This window comes from Rhinopithecus bieti, unplaced genomic scaffold (genome assembly GCF_001698545.2).
Source record: "Rhinopithecus bieti isolate Rb0 unplaced genomic scaffold, ASM169854v2 scaffold_11401, whole genome shotgun sequence".
NCBI lineage: Eukaryota > Metazoa > Chordata > Mammalia > Primates > Cercopithecidae > Rhinopithecus > Rhinopithecus bieti.
The window spans coordinates 609,094-622,938 of NW_016807151.1; the positions used below are offsets into that span (position 1 = coordinate 609,094).

The 13,845-nt window shown below is 41.6% G+C and overlaps 1 protein-coding gene across 1 annotated transcript in view; it reads right to left on the reverse strand.

The window, feature by feature from the left end:
- The window catches only part of TBXAS1 (thromboxane A synthase 1), a 196,621-nt gene that overhangs the window by 135,523 nt on the left and 47,253 nt on the right, over positions 1 to 13,845 (reverse strand). The window lies entirely within an intron of this gene.

The window sequence follows — 13,845 nt, forward strand, 5'->3', positions numbered from 1 at the left end:
GAAATAAATTTCTGTTGTTCATAAGCCACCCAGTCTATGGCACTTTGTTATAACAGCTTGAACACATGAGGATGAGGACAAGCTCCAACGGATTAAGAAAAAGATAAAACTATCTTTGTCTTTGCCCCGTTCAACCTCCTAATTATGGTGGAATCACCATTTTGTCTCCAGGATTTGAAGTCAGCATCAGTGATTAATGTTGACTCATCTCTTATTCATTACAATCAATGACTTGCTGTGTTTTTCCTACAGGACATTTTCTTTTCTTTTCTTTTCTTTTTTCCTTCTTTCTTTCTTTTTTTTTAAAGACAGGATTACAGTGACATGATCTCAGCTCACTGCAGCCTCTGCCTCCCCGGTTCAAGTGATCCTCCTATCTCAGCCTCCAAAGTACCTGGGACAACAGGTGCACACACCACCATACCCAGCCAATTTTTGTAATTTTTGTGGAGATGTGGTTTCACTGTATCGCCCAGGCTGTCTCAAACTCCTGGGCTCAAGCAGTCTTCCCACCTCGGCCTCCCAATGTGCTAGAATTCCAGGCATGAGTCACCACACCTGGCCGCTACAGGACATTTTCTCTATAAAATTCTCCTTCTTTTCCTTCCATTTCTGATAATCTAAATCACTCTTATCTCTCTCACCTGTGCTATTAGAATGTCTTTTGCTTTTTAAAAAAAATTAATTCCATCCTCCCCCTGCACCCCTTCTCCACTCTGTACTTGCACAACTTTCGTCAAATGACCCACCTCCTTAGCACCAGTCCTGAGGTCTATCTCATCTGCCACTGCCAAGGTTGTCCTCTCTACTTGTGCCCCAAACATCACATTTTCCTAGCACACATTTGGCTTCTACTCTTCTTCTTTCTATCTCAGCCAAAACCTCTGAACTTTCTCCCATGCTTATGTGCCTGAATACAAGCTTCTCCACAGACCATCTGCCATCTGTCCGTTTTTGGATAGGTATAGTGTGAGCTGACCTTTCCCAAGGAGCACACACTCAGTGCAGAGACTGTGGGGTACAAGAGGGGAAATCAACATGTCATGAATAGTCATGAAGCTGGAATGTATGCCCTGTGAAACAGTGGAAAGACTGTAGGAAAAAACCCAGAGAAAGAAAATTGAGAAGCCACCAATTGCAAGAGCAGGATTTTGACAAATTACTCAAGGTAGGAAGCCCAGAGATTGAAGGGTCAGTTCCAGGAAGAGAAGGAACAGTGTAGACCCAGGGAACAAGGAAGCAGAAGTCAGTAAGAGCTTCGGATACAGAAGACAAAATTTATGTGAGACACACAGGCCACGGTGAGCTGCTGGGAAAGAGGAAACTTGGAGGGGGCTGAAGGCAGAACCGAAAGGCAGGCACATAAATTGTAAAGGGTTTGGCAGCGAGGAGTGAGATAAGACGAGAAGGAGCTCCGGGTGGGGACTACTGGGAATTTATTAAAGCAAACTGAATTTATCATGCAGTGCAAGCATTTGTTGATAATGGGGTGGTTTGGTTAAAAATGCACTCACTGGCCTAGCCAAAAGGAAGTTACAGGAAAAGTCACTGAGGTCATCCATTCTAATTAGAAATGTGTGGTTCACCTTGACCAGTTGGGATCCAGGGCACAAGGGGAAGTGTAAATTTCACCTGAGTTCACTCTCAAGGTTTGAAAACAAGAAGTAATGGTCACATAATCATGGTGAAAAGGGGACAAAAAAGCATTGCTATAAAATGTACTCCAGAGGTGAAATGGTATATGGTCACTATGGAAAACAGTATGATGGTCTTCAAAAAGCTAAAAATAGATTTACTCTGTGATCTGGCAATTCCACCTCTGCATATATACCCAAAAGAACTAAAAACAGGGTCTCAAAGAGGTATTTGCACATCCATATTCAAGTAACATTATTCACAGTAGCTCCGCCATCTACAAACAAATAAATAAACAAAAGGCAGAATATGCTTACAATGGAATATTACTAAGCCTTAAAAAGGCAGTAGTTCTCCCATGTGCTACAACATGATCAACCTTGAGGAAATTATGTTAAGTGAAATAAACCAGTTACAAAAGGAAAAATACCACATGATTCCATTTTACTGAGGTACTTAGAGTAGTCAAATTCGTAGAGACACAAGGTAAAACGGTGGTTGTCAGGGCCTGGGGGAGGAGGGAATGGAGAGTTAATGCTTAATGAGGACAAAGTTTCAGCTTTGCAAGATGAAGAAGATTCTGGATGTGAACGATAATGATAGCTGCACAACAATGTGAAGGTACTTAATGTAACTGACCTATACAATGACAAATAGGATAGCATATTTTATGTTATGTGTATTTTAACACAATAAAAATCATGTCCTCCAACCAAAAGTCCTTCATGTTATTCTCAATACCTAGATCTAACCGAGAAGTGGGAGACCATCAGTTCTGAAACCATGGGTCACAGTGTTCCTCCTGCCAGCCAGGTTGTAGAGGCATGAAAACCCATCCCATCTACTCATATGAAACCTTTCTCCTGTGGGTGTTAGCTGTGGGTTCTTGGGCCCTGAAGCCCTGGTACTCATGAACAGGTATGGATTTTGAGCCAGGCAGAACTCAGGATGCTAAGTATCCGTTCCAGATTGGACATAAAGCATCCTTGTGGGCTCCTATGCAGAGGAGGACAAAGAGCTGAGGCTTCTTGCTCATGGGATGCTCCAAAGAACTGAAACTCTAGCAGAGAAGTCTAAGCCTTTGGTGGAAGCAGCTAACAATCTTTAGGCTGGAGTCTTTGGGAAGAACCTGGTGGCCATGTCAATCATCAGTCACAAGCTGTGGTCTGGCAGTGAGATGAAGAAGAGAACTTGAAGAGTTAACAAGCAATCTTCAAAGGCAAATGGAAGAGCCATTCAACAGTTGCCTCTTTGTGGTGGATATGCACCAGGCATTACATTAGCCATGGAAAAGATGGAGGCAGTACAAGCCAGGGAATACCTGGGATTTCCTTCCTGAAGCAGCCCTGTTGTGAAGTGCAGTAGTTTTGATTTAATCCTGGATGCCCACATCTCCAGTAGGCCAAGTAGTATCAAGAGGTGCTGGTGGGTGTTTTAACACAGAAGACCACAATCACTGCATCGAACTAACATGCTATGACAAGCCATTCACCAGCCATAGATTCTGGGCAAAGGTTAATAGATTCCTTTTTAAGCTGAGGCCAAAAAAAAAAAAATCATCTGCAAAGAGTGGTTAATGTGGGGAGCCTGGAGAACATGTCAGAGAGTCAGACCTTTATAAATAGGCCAATAAACTGACAGCCTTACTCAGGGTGGAAAAACTTCATAGTGTGGGTTGCAAAATTCTTGCAGCTTGAGGGTGAGATGGAAAGAAGTTGTTAGGAGCACGGTCTTGAGATGCGAAGAATAATCAAAGAACTTATTTTCGTAGTTAAGTTTATATTATCTGCCCTAGGCAAGCAGGCATCATAAAACTTGGCGGGGCCTTGCTAAGGAATTACTTTGTGTGCTATAGAAATGTTACACATAAGACTGATCAGGAGTAATTGGAATGCATAGTAAACAACCCAAACTTTAAAAGATTTAAAGATCCTAAGGAAGAAAGAAGAATATGTTCCAGTTTAATGGCGAACGTCAAGCATTCAAAATTTAGTAGAATTTCAAACATGTATGTGGTGGTGTATGACTTTTTTTGCTTGAAAGTTCACACTAGTATCTGGAGTTAATTTGGTTTTAGACATTTAAATTCCTTTACCTTTTGCCCTATGTGAGTAGCAAGATTTAGAACTGGTTTTTAATCAAGCAAGGATTTCTAAGAACTTGTTTGGAAAAAGTTTCTCTGCCCACAAAATAGTGATGGAAGAGGAACTTTAAGCTCTAGGTGAATTGGGAACTCACTGCTTTTTCTAATTTAGTAACAACTTCTTTTAAATTATGAAATAAAATATGGCTTGTCATTCTTCTTTTTAGATAGAATAAGAATGCTATTTGCATTCTCAATCAGAGTGAAGAGTCCTAAAATTGGGTAAATGTGTGCACTTTTGAGACTGTCTGTGCAAAGTTCTTGACAAAAGATATATGCATAAAGCCATGTGCTTTCTGGACCTACTTCCAGATGGGAGAATGTCTTGACAAATGTCACAGTGATTCATGACTATTTCACATCCTCTATTATGCATTTTGGGTTGAACAACTTGGATTTGTTGCAGGTACACTTCAATTAAATATGAAATTTATTATTTGAAGATATTAGCTCGAAATAGAGCTTTTATGCGACTTTAATTGAGACATTCTATTGATTGGGAACACATCTGCGCAGAGCTGTCACTTAGAGAATAAAGAAGGTACTGATGCCCTATTTGATAGTTACTGATGAGGAATGAGTTAGTTCCCTTCCACCTTGAACTTGATACACAGTTCTCCATGGTAGATTTTGGATGTGAATATCAAGGAATGCAAAATTAAAAATCTGTGGCTGACGCTCCAGCTGCTGCAGTCCTCTCTCCTTTTCAGCCAGGTGCTCTGTCCCTCACCTGCAGACCCAGCCCTGGCCCCAGAAGCAGGAACAACCTCCAGCCGCATATCATGAGACTGGATGCCTCCCCGGCATGGATCTGTTCCAACCACAATGGACCTTTCCTCCCTGACTGATATCGGAGATTAGGTCTGGCTTCTGAGTCCTAGGCCTCACATGATGCTGTGAGTCTTAGAACTGAATGTCAATCCCTGATTCGTCCCCAGACCCCTCCCCACTGAGACCCTGTTGTACTACCTCGACTCCTTTCTCAGGGCTGGGGGCTTCTCAGTTTCCTGAACCACCCACCAGTGGGGCCCTGGTGTCCACTGACAGCCGCCTCAAAGCTGCTTTACTGTATGCCTGACTACTGTCCAGCTGACACCTTCCCGGTGCACAGCTCTCTCCTGGACTGTCCACTGTGGCCAGTGTTTGCTAGAATGGGGAGCACCGTCTTAGTCTTTAAATGCTGCCCTTCACCCACAGCAGGAAGTAGCAGGAAGCTGCTCTCTCGGTACCCACAGCCTGGTCAGTTTTCCATAGCTAGCTTATGCTGGCAAATGGGATTATTTCCAGTTTCCAGACCATTCCTTCCTGCTGCTCCAACTCCTGGGAATAAGTAATCAGCTGGCCACACCTACCTGGGAGAAGATAACCACATCAATTACTTAGATATTTACACCCAGTGCAAAAATCTTACAGACAGATGTCTTAAATGGTCAATTAATATATTTGTGTTAGCTTCTTAGCATGATTCTGAGTTAAGGCTTGGAAATAATTTCAATAATAGTTGAACTTGTGATTTTAAAGAATAAGAAGGTGCCATAGGGTGGGAGGTGCCCAGCCTGGGCCCACAGTCAGGTGCAGGAGCCTGGTCTCTGCAGGAGGAGTGCTTCCGCTGGAATTCGGCTTCAGCGGCGAACAGTGGGCTTGTAGTGATTTTGTCAGAGGTTTGTCAGAATCTTAAACAACAAAGAGGCAAACACAAGGGCCTCTAGCAATTTTCTGATGCACCCTGATAGGGACTGTGTCATTGGCTTGTTGTCATCCAGTTTACGACCGGAAAGGACTTCAGATATCATCTGGCCCTTTGCTTCTCAGATTGCTGATTTTGACTCACTAGTGGTCATGAAATCAATTTTATGGGCTGTGACCAGCTTGTAAATGTTTTGTTTTTTACGGATAGAATACAATAGAATAGATCAAAGTGGTTCTTATACTGTGAATAAGGTATTCTTCTGTAAAACTTTTACTTCAAGTGTATGTATGTGTATCAGATAACAATGTGGTTAATATATTATTTACTGAGGTTCATGATTAAACAGTGTCAAAGTCACCGACTTAGTCCAAATCCCACCTTTTACATCTAAGAGAGCTAAAGCTGGAGAGGGGAAGTGATTGGCCTAAATCCATTAAGGTAACAAGCAGTAGAGAGAAAGAAAGTTGAAGCTGGGATTTTGACCGCAGATTTCTATTGTAAGCTATCATACCCTGTTGGATGTTTCTACCCAAAGAAGAGGGAATTAATACAGGTTCTTGATCTTTGTGAGAGTGGGTCACAAAGACTTGGACAGCAGTAGTCATTAAAATATGCAACAACCATCACACACATGCTGTTATAGAAAGAGGATGGAGGGCCTGGCTAACACGGTGAAATCCCATCTCCTCTAAAAACACAAAAAATTATCCGGGCGTGGTGGTGGGCACCTGTAGTGCCAGCTACTCTGGAGACTGAGGCGGAGCTTGCAGTGAGCCGAGATCACGCCACTGCACTCCAGCCTGGGCAACACAGCGAGATTCCGTTAAAAAAAAAAAAAAAAGAGGATGGGGGAAATGAACTGGTATAAAATAAATGGGCTGAAACAAGAAGTCAGAAGTCCAGAAAATTAGATAAACTTCAGAAGGGTCTTTGAATCAAGACTAGGAAAGAAGGTGGTCTTAAATCATAAGAAAGCACGGAAGTTTTGTAGTAATACACTATTTGGTACAACGAGATCATGCTGGTAGCAGGTGAAGAATCTATGAATGGTTCATTCAAGAAAAGTGGGACTCAAATCAAATTCCCGCATATTTTTGGTCTAAGCCACTTATCTTTGGACAACTGTTCCTTTGATAATTCCACCTATTGGGCAGAGTGCTTGGCTTGGTGATAGCTGTCCTGTGGACAACTTTCCTCCTATTCTCCAAGGCCTCCTAAAACATCAGCACACTAAGTCGGGGCATTCACTTTTAGAGAATAATGGCCCCCTAAAATGCAATAATGCAGTTTAGTGAATTCCAGTCATTTAAAAAATGTGCTCTTACAGGCTTAGTGTTCATGATTAAGCTATTTTGACCAGTGAGAATATTGATATTTCACTCACTGAATGATGCTCAATAATTATGACCCGCACACCATCATGATGGTCTCACATGAATTTTGCTTTCAGATTCACATTATTGGGAACTGCGATGCACAACTTTGCTTTCCATGCTTTCATGAAAGCCAGCTTTCACCAAGCTAGGGGACCCAAATATTGCCCACAGTTTGGCCTCATGGCCAGAGATGTTAGGATAATTCAGGACTTCTGTGCTTAATGCCACTGTTTCAAGGCTATTGTGTTTTCTCAATGATCATAGTATATTTTCATTTTCATCAATTCCTCTCAGAATTGAGCCACATTTTTGGGTCAAACATTTAGTAAATGAGCCTCATACTGAGGCTTGCACTTTATATCAGCTGCAAAAACCTAAAGTTTGACTCCTTAGCATCAGTGTCTGGGATGCTCTTATGCAACAGTGGCTTAATTTCCACCATTGTTCAACATCTACGATTCTACTGAGCTCAGTCCAGTTTAAAAACAAGTGCCATCTCTAGGTGTCAGCTGCCCAATTTGAGTCTAAATACTTGTCTTTTCTTGGACAAATCAGCAATAGTTTCCACCCTACCCTGTCCTCAGCCACGTTTTCAAGCCCAGTGAATTCAGATGTCTCATAATTTCTAAGTCAAAGATCAAGCACGTCCAACAGGTGAGTCTTTCAGAGCCCTTCTACTCCTGTGGTTCTTGATCCATAGTGGTAGGCCAGGAAACCTCCCACAGTGGATGACATGGCCATCTGCCAGTATTAAAGTAAACCATCTCTATGCTGTTCTTCAACCTCATCTAAATAGTACATAAACATGATGGTTAAGAGCAATTACATGAAAAGTGTTCACACCTTAGTCACTTCCGGAACACAAACTCTCCTAATGGATGGCACCATGGAAGCTGAGCTTTAAAAAGTATTGAAACGACCTTGTTATTTTGATTGCTGATGCCACATGCTTTTCCTTATGTATCCCAAAGTTCTCAACTTCCTCACTGCCTGGTAACAAGGTGCTATTAGTTCATGCATGCTAGCTAATTAAATTTAAAAAATGGTGCTAAAAACCTCCAACTTGGAGGCATATGAGACACCTCCCCCTCCTGTGGTGTGAACTTTGAAGCTAAGTGTCAGGTCCTTTATACCAAAGGCTTATTTATTTGCTAAATTGATTTTTTTTTTTTTTCAGTATGGGACCTAAGGTTCCTTGGGAGATAGATTGCTTCAGGCTTTGATATTACAAAGATGTTCTTAGAACACCCTACCACAGCTAGGTACAAGAAGCTACAAGCGTGACATCCAAATGAGGATATTCAGTGCAGCCCTGGCTTGTGATTAAGCAGTACAACAGAACAGAGAAGTCAGAAATACACCTAGGAATTAATAAACGATAAAAGTGACATTTCAAATCAATTGGAAAAGGATGAATTTTCAGATGGAACTCTATCCTCTGGGGAGAGAAAAGGGTGAGTCCCTAACTCCATCTTCCAAACAAATTCCTGATATGTCAAACATTCTATGTTTTAAAAATACAATTTAAAAAACTAGAAAAATGGAAGTTTATGAAAAAATATCCTTGGTGGAGAAAACCTTTCTGAGTAAGATACAAAATGTAGACACTGCTAAAATCAATTAAAGTCAACAACACAGAAACAAATGTTTTCTGATTGGAAGAAATATATAATAAGCAAAGTCAAAGACAATGATAAAGAGGAGAAAATATTTAAGGCATATTAAAGGCTACTTTCTTTAATATGCAAAGAGCTTCTACAAATAAAGTGGGAAAAGATCAATAACCCAACAGAGAAGTGGCAAAGGATCCCTCACAAAACAAAATACACTGCATTTTAAACATAGGAAAAGATACTCAAACTTGCTCATAATTAGAGAAATGCACCTTGAAATTGCAGCAATATACCATCAAATGGTACAGATTTAAAATTGTGACCACACATTTTAGTGACACGTATGGAAGGAACATATGCATATTTATGGGAGTCTAAACTGATATAATCCCTAGAGAGAACAATTTGGTCATATTTATCAAAATTAAAAACATAGACCATCTTTGACCTAATAATTCCATTTCTAGGAATTTATCTTGCATGCTAACTCCAGACATCTATGATGTGTATATGAAAATCTTCACCGCAATGGTGTTTGTAAAAGTAAGAGATGTTTATCAATTGAGAATTTGTTTTAAAACTTAGGATACATTCATGCAAGGAAATCCTTAAAAATACTACGTAATTTAACAGGAATGAATGAAGCAAAATGGGACAATTTCCTAAATACCATTAATGAACAAAGCAAGGTAAGGAACAGCATGTATTATATATGATCCATTTGACTATAAAGAAATGTTTAACAGAGGTTGCCTCTGTGAAGGAGCAGCTGGGCCCTAGGGTGGGAGCAAGTGTACTTTTTTCTTACATTCATTTGTACTTTATGAATTCTGAACAAAGTTCATGCTTACCTACTACCTACAATGTGATGCTCCGATGGGAGTATATGAGGTTATGCAACAAGGCCGGCATCATGAAGGGATCCAGGAACGCAGGTGCCACTTACCAAAATGGAGCGGCATAGGTGATGGATGCCAGGAAGTGTGAAAGTCAAGTTCAACAAGAGGGAGCCAAGATCAAAACTAAAGTGATGTGGGGGGAAGAAGAAACAGGGATGAGGCTAAGTAAAAGTAGAATAATAGAGCGAGCATTTAAAAGACAATCAAATAGGCTGGATATGTTGACTCACGCCTGTAATTCCAACATTTTGGGAGGCTGAGGCAGGTGGATCACTTGAGGTCAGGAGTTTGAGACCAGCCTGGCCAACATGGTGAAGCCCTGTCTCTACCAAAAATACAAAAATTTGCTGGGCATGGTGGCACATGCCTATAATCCCAGCAACTTCATGGGCTGAGGCACCAGAGAATCACTTGAACCTGGCAGGTGGAGGTTGCCATGAGCTGAGATCGTGCCACTGCACTCCAGCCTGCATGACAGAGCAAGATTCTGCCTCAAAAAATCAAAACAAAACAAAACAACACACACACACACACACACAAAAAAAACAATGAAATAAAGGGAAAAGGAGCTTTGAATGGGGGCCTTTAGGAGTTGCTAATGATCTAAACTTAGGGTGCTGTGTAAGTATTTATTCTTACTTAACTATAAGTAATTAATAAAGGCTTATCATCTACTGGGTTACAAAGTCCAGCTACAAATTGGAGGGGATAGAATCTCTGTCCAAACAGGATATATTGAACATATATCAATATATGTTTATATTCAATATTGATATATATTGCACATAAACCATATTCAATCACCAATGTATGACAATAAGGTTGGTTCTGTTCTTACAGAGTTTGGGAAGGAATATAAATCCAACTTGGGGCTCATTCTCAGCCTGAAGGAGATAACAAGTAATCATTAATCAATGAAGGTTATCAAAAGCAATAAAGCCTTGCCTTCTTTGTGTTATGTGGCCAGGCTGCTGTGCAATTCAGGAGAGTTTTTTTATCAGGTACCCCCACGACTAATAGCTGTACAGGTATCCACGCCAGTCCTCCTGCTTTACATTCAAGTTCAGAGAAGGCAGAGACACCGTGTGTAGTTTTATTTACACAGAACCTGGCAAAGCAGGCTACATAAGTAGACACTTGGTGAAGATATTTTGTTCTTGATGATGGTGGTGGTGATGGTGGTGGTGGTGGCAGTGTTGGTGGTAACGATAAGCATCGATGTTATCTGCTCATCTTGATGGAAACCTTCTCCAGCCCTATTGTCCCCAAGGCAGGGAGTGGGGGAGGGGATAGAGTAAGGAGTCAGTTTCCAGTTTTGAGCCTCAGACTCTGAGTTGCTAGGGTGACAACCAGATAATAAGTATACATTGTCATCATATTTGGCTTTCCAGTCTAGTGCAGTGAGATTTGCCCTGCCCATTTTTCTCCCAACATTCAGTGCCAAGCTGTCATCTAAAGGCCCTATGCATCTCTACATGACATCAACAGTGTAGTGTGGCATTTCACTTGTCAAATGATGAATCAATCTATTATTTCAGTTTTTAAGAGGATCAAATTGGGATTGATTATATTTCCTAGTAATAAAAGTAGCCTAAAAACTAATGTAATTTAAATTAAATTGTTCTCTGCAAGAAGGGTCTTTGTTGTTCATTGAGCATAGTCCATTCCCAATCAGTGAAACTATGTTGATAAAATTTAAGCAGTAAGAAAATAATATTTAGAGTTAGGAAAGACATTCGACTTAGACTGGTTCAACCCTTTCATTTTTACACCACCACCATATTGCCTCTAAATCTGGGAGTAGACACATTTAAAAAGAAGTCAGCATTTTATGGCTCATCTTTTTTTTCCAAAGGAGGAAAGTTGATAGCTTTATAGGAAGAAATTATGCCATCACCTTTCTTTTTTCCTTTTCACTAGAAGTGGGAACAAAGGATGGAGATGATACTGCAATTTTGATCTCTATAACCTCATTTGAAATCATTCCCTATGATTTAGGTTTTCTTGAAATGAAAAGGATAAATTGTGTTAACTTAGTTAAAGTTGGAAGAAAAAGTTGATTGGATATCCTGTTGTCAAGGAAACCAGTTCGCGCCACCTCTCTCTCCTCTCTCTCTCTCTCCTTCTCTCTCTCTCTCTCTCTCTCTCTTTCTCTCTGTCTCTCTCTCCTTTTCTCTGTCTCTTTCTCTCTCCCTGTCATTTTCTCTTTCTCTCCTTCTCTCTCTTTTTCTCTCCTTCTCTCTCTCTCTCTCACACACACACACACACACAAACACAACTGGTTCATACAGTGCCCTTTAAACTCTTCATCTGGCATTTAACAATTATTTTTAAATACCCAAAGGCTCTACTTTGGATATCTGTACAAGAAGCACTCAAGAAAAGTGGTTCCTAGAATTCAGACTCGATCAGGACTTTTTCTGATTCTGGTGAAGGCACCGTCATTCTGAGTCAGTGCTGTGTCTCAAAAGCACATGAGACAGTCTCCAAGTCATTGCCAAGTCAGCTGCAGAATGAGACTGTTGGAAAGAAAGAGCTGGAATGAGAAGCTTTAAAAAGCAATAGGCTGGGCGCGGTGGCTCACACTGTAATCCCAGCACTTTGGGAGGCCAAGATGGGCGGGTCACTTGAGGTCAGGAGTTTGAGACTAACCTGGCTAACATGGCAAAACCCCATCTCTAGTAAAAATACAAAAATTAGCCAGGCATGGTGGCGGGCACCTGTAATCCCAGCTGTCCAGGAGGCTGAGGCAGGAGCATCACTTGAGCTCAGGAGGCGGAGGTTGCAGTGAGCCAAGATCGCACCACTGCACTCCAGCCTGAGCGACAGAGCAAGACTCCATCTCAAAAACAAACAAATAACAACAACAAAAAAACCAAACAAACAACAACAACAAAACAAAAAAGCAATAGAACCACACAACGGTAAGAGAAAGGTAGACAGTTCACTCTCTTCAGCCTTTATCGAGCACCTATCACACTGAAAGCAAGAAGCTATGCACTAAAAGTAAAATTAAAAGTAAGTGAAGGCCAAGTTGAAAGAGTTCTTAGGGAGTGCAGTAGGGCTGCTTGTTATTTAAAGACATGCCTTGCCTCCCCACTCATCCTTCTGAGGAGTACGCCTCCCTGCTCCATGAGTGTCAGACTGGGCCAGATGTCTTGCTTTGGCTTCAAAGTGGCCACAGTGCCCTCCTACCCACATCTTGGGTTTAGCCATGTGACTTGTTTTGACTAATAGGATATAAGCTGAAATGATGCAGCAGAAATGTATAATGTTCTTGCACCATCAGGCTTCCTCTCTTGAGTCTTTGCCTTTACCATGAGAACCTGCCAGCCGAGCTTACACTTCCAAGGAGGATGAGAGACATGCAGAGCCTTGGTGCCCTACATGAGACCTCCCCAGCAGATACACCCAGAAGTCCAGCAGAGCCAACCAGCCAAGTGCAGCTTAGGCCAGCCAACTCCAGCTGACCCTTAGACACATGATAAATCATAAATTGTTGCTTATGTCACTGTGTTTTGGGGTAGTCTATTATGCGGCAATGACTAATACAGAGAGCATCTTAACATCTTAATTTGTTACTTTTTCAGGGCCACATAGCAAACCAAAAAGTAGGTAGAAGAACTTGACCAAAACTATGGGCCTCCTAGGTGGGGCCATTTCCCTAAAGAGGACAAGCCAATCCCTTTCAAACACAGGTATCAGGAGAACAGACATCACGAATCCTATGGAGACAGGACCCCCAAATCACTGGAGCCCATTGGAATGTACATCAGCAACATAGGAGAACTCTAATGCACCTACAAAAGTGATCGCTGACCCAGAGGTCTAGGAAAAGCTGCAAAAAAATCACTTAGTGGCTGAAGAGAAGCTGTGTGAAAACCGACTGAAACGATTAGGACTTCAGTGTGGGAAGACACATGTTGAGAATCAATGCAATTCAAGCCTGTTAAATCTTGAATAGAGTAAGTGGTCTGAATGTGTGTTTGCTCACCAGAATCTGGAATTTTAGAAATAAAGGAGCATAAAAAGGAGAAATTCAGGGAAAATAAAGAGAAAGGCTATATTACTTTACACGGCCAAGAACTAGGGTGACCATATGCCCCAGCATATCCGGGATAGTCTTAGTTGACACGGTCATCCTGGGGTAGTTATTAATAGCACTTCCTTTCACTTTCAAAAGGGAACTGGACTAGGTGATAAATTACACAGTCATGTTGCTGGCAGCACACTTTCCCCATGGGCTGAAGGACCCGAGTCTGAGTAAGGTTCAGATATGCTCATGGGATACAACCTGCTGCGCACTATCAAGGCAAGTTGGACAGTTTGTGCTCTGAGACAAGGGGGCCACCACATCCCGTGGCAACAACCCTCAGCACAGCAGGGGGAGATGATGCTGTGCCCGGCCCAGCAAGGCTGCAAAGCCTGGAAAGTGGTATTCTTTCAGGCCAGCACAGTTCCCCCATGGGCAACCCCAGGGTCTTCCCTA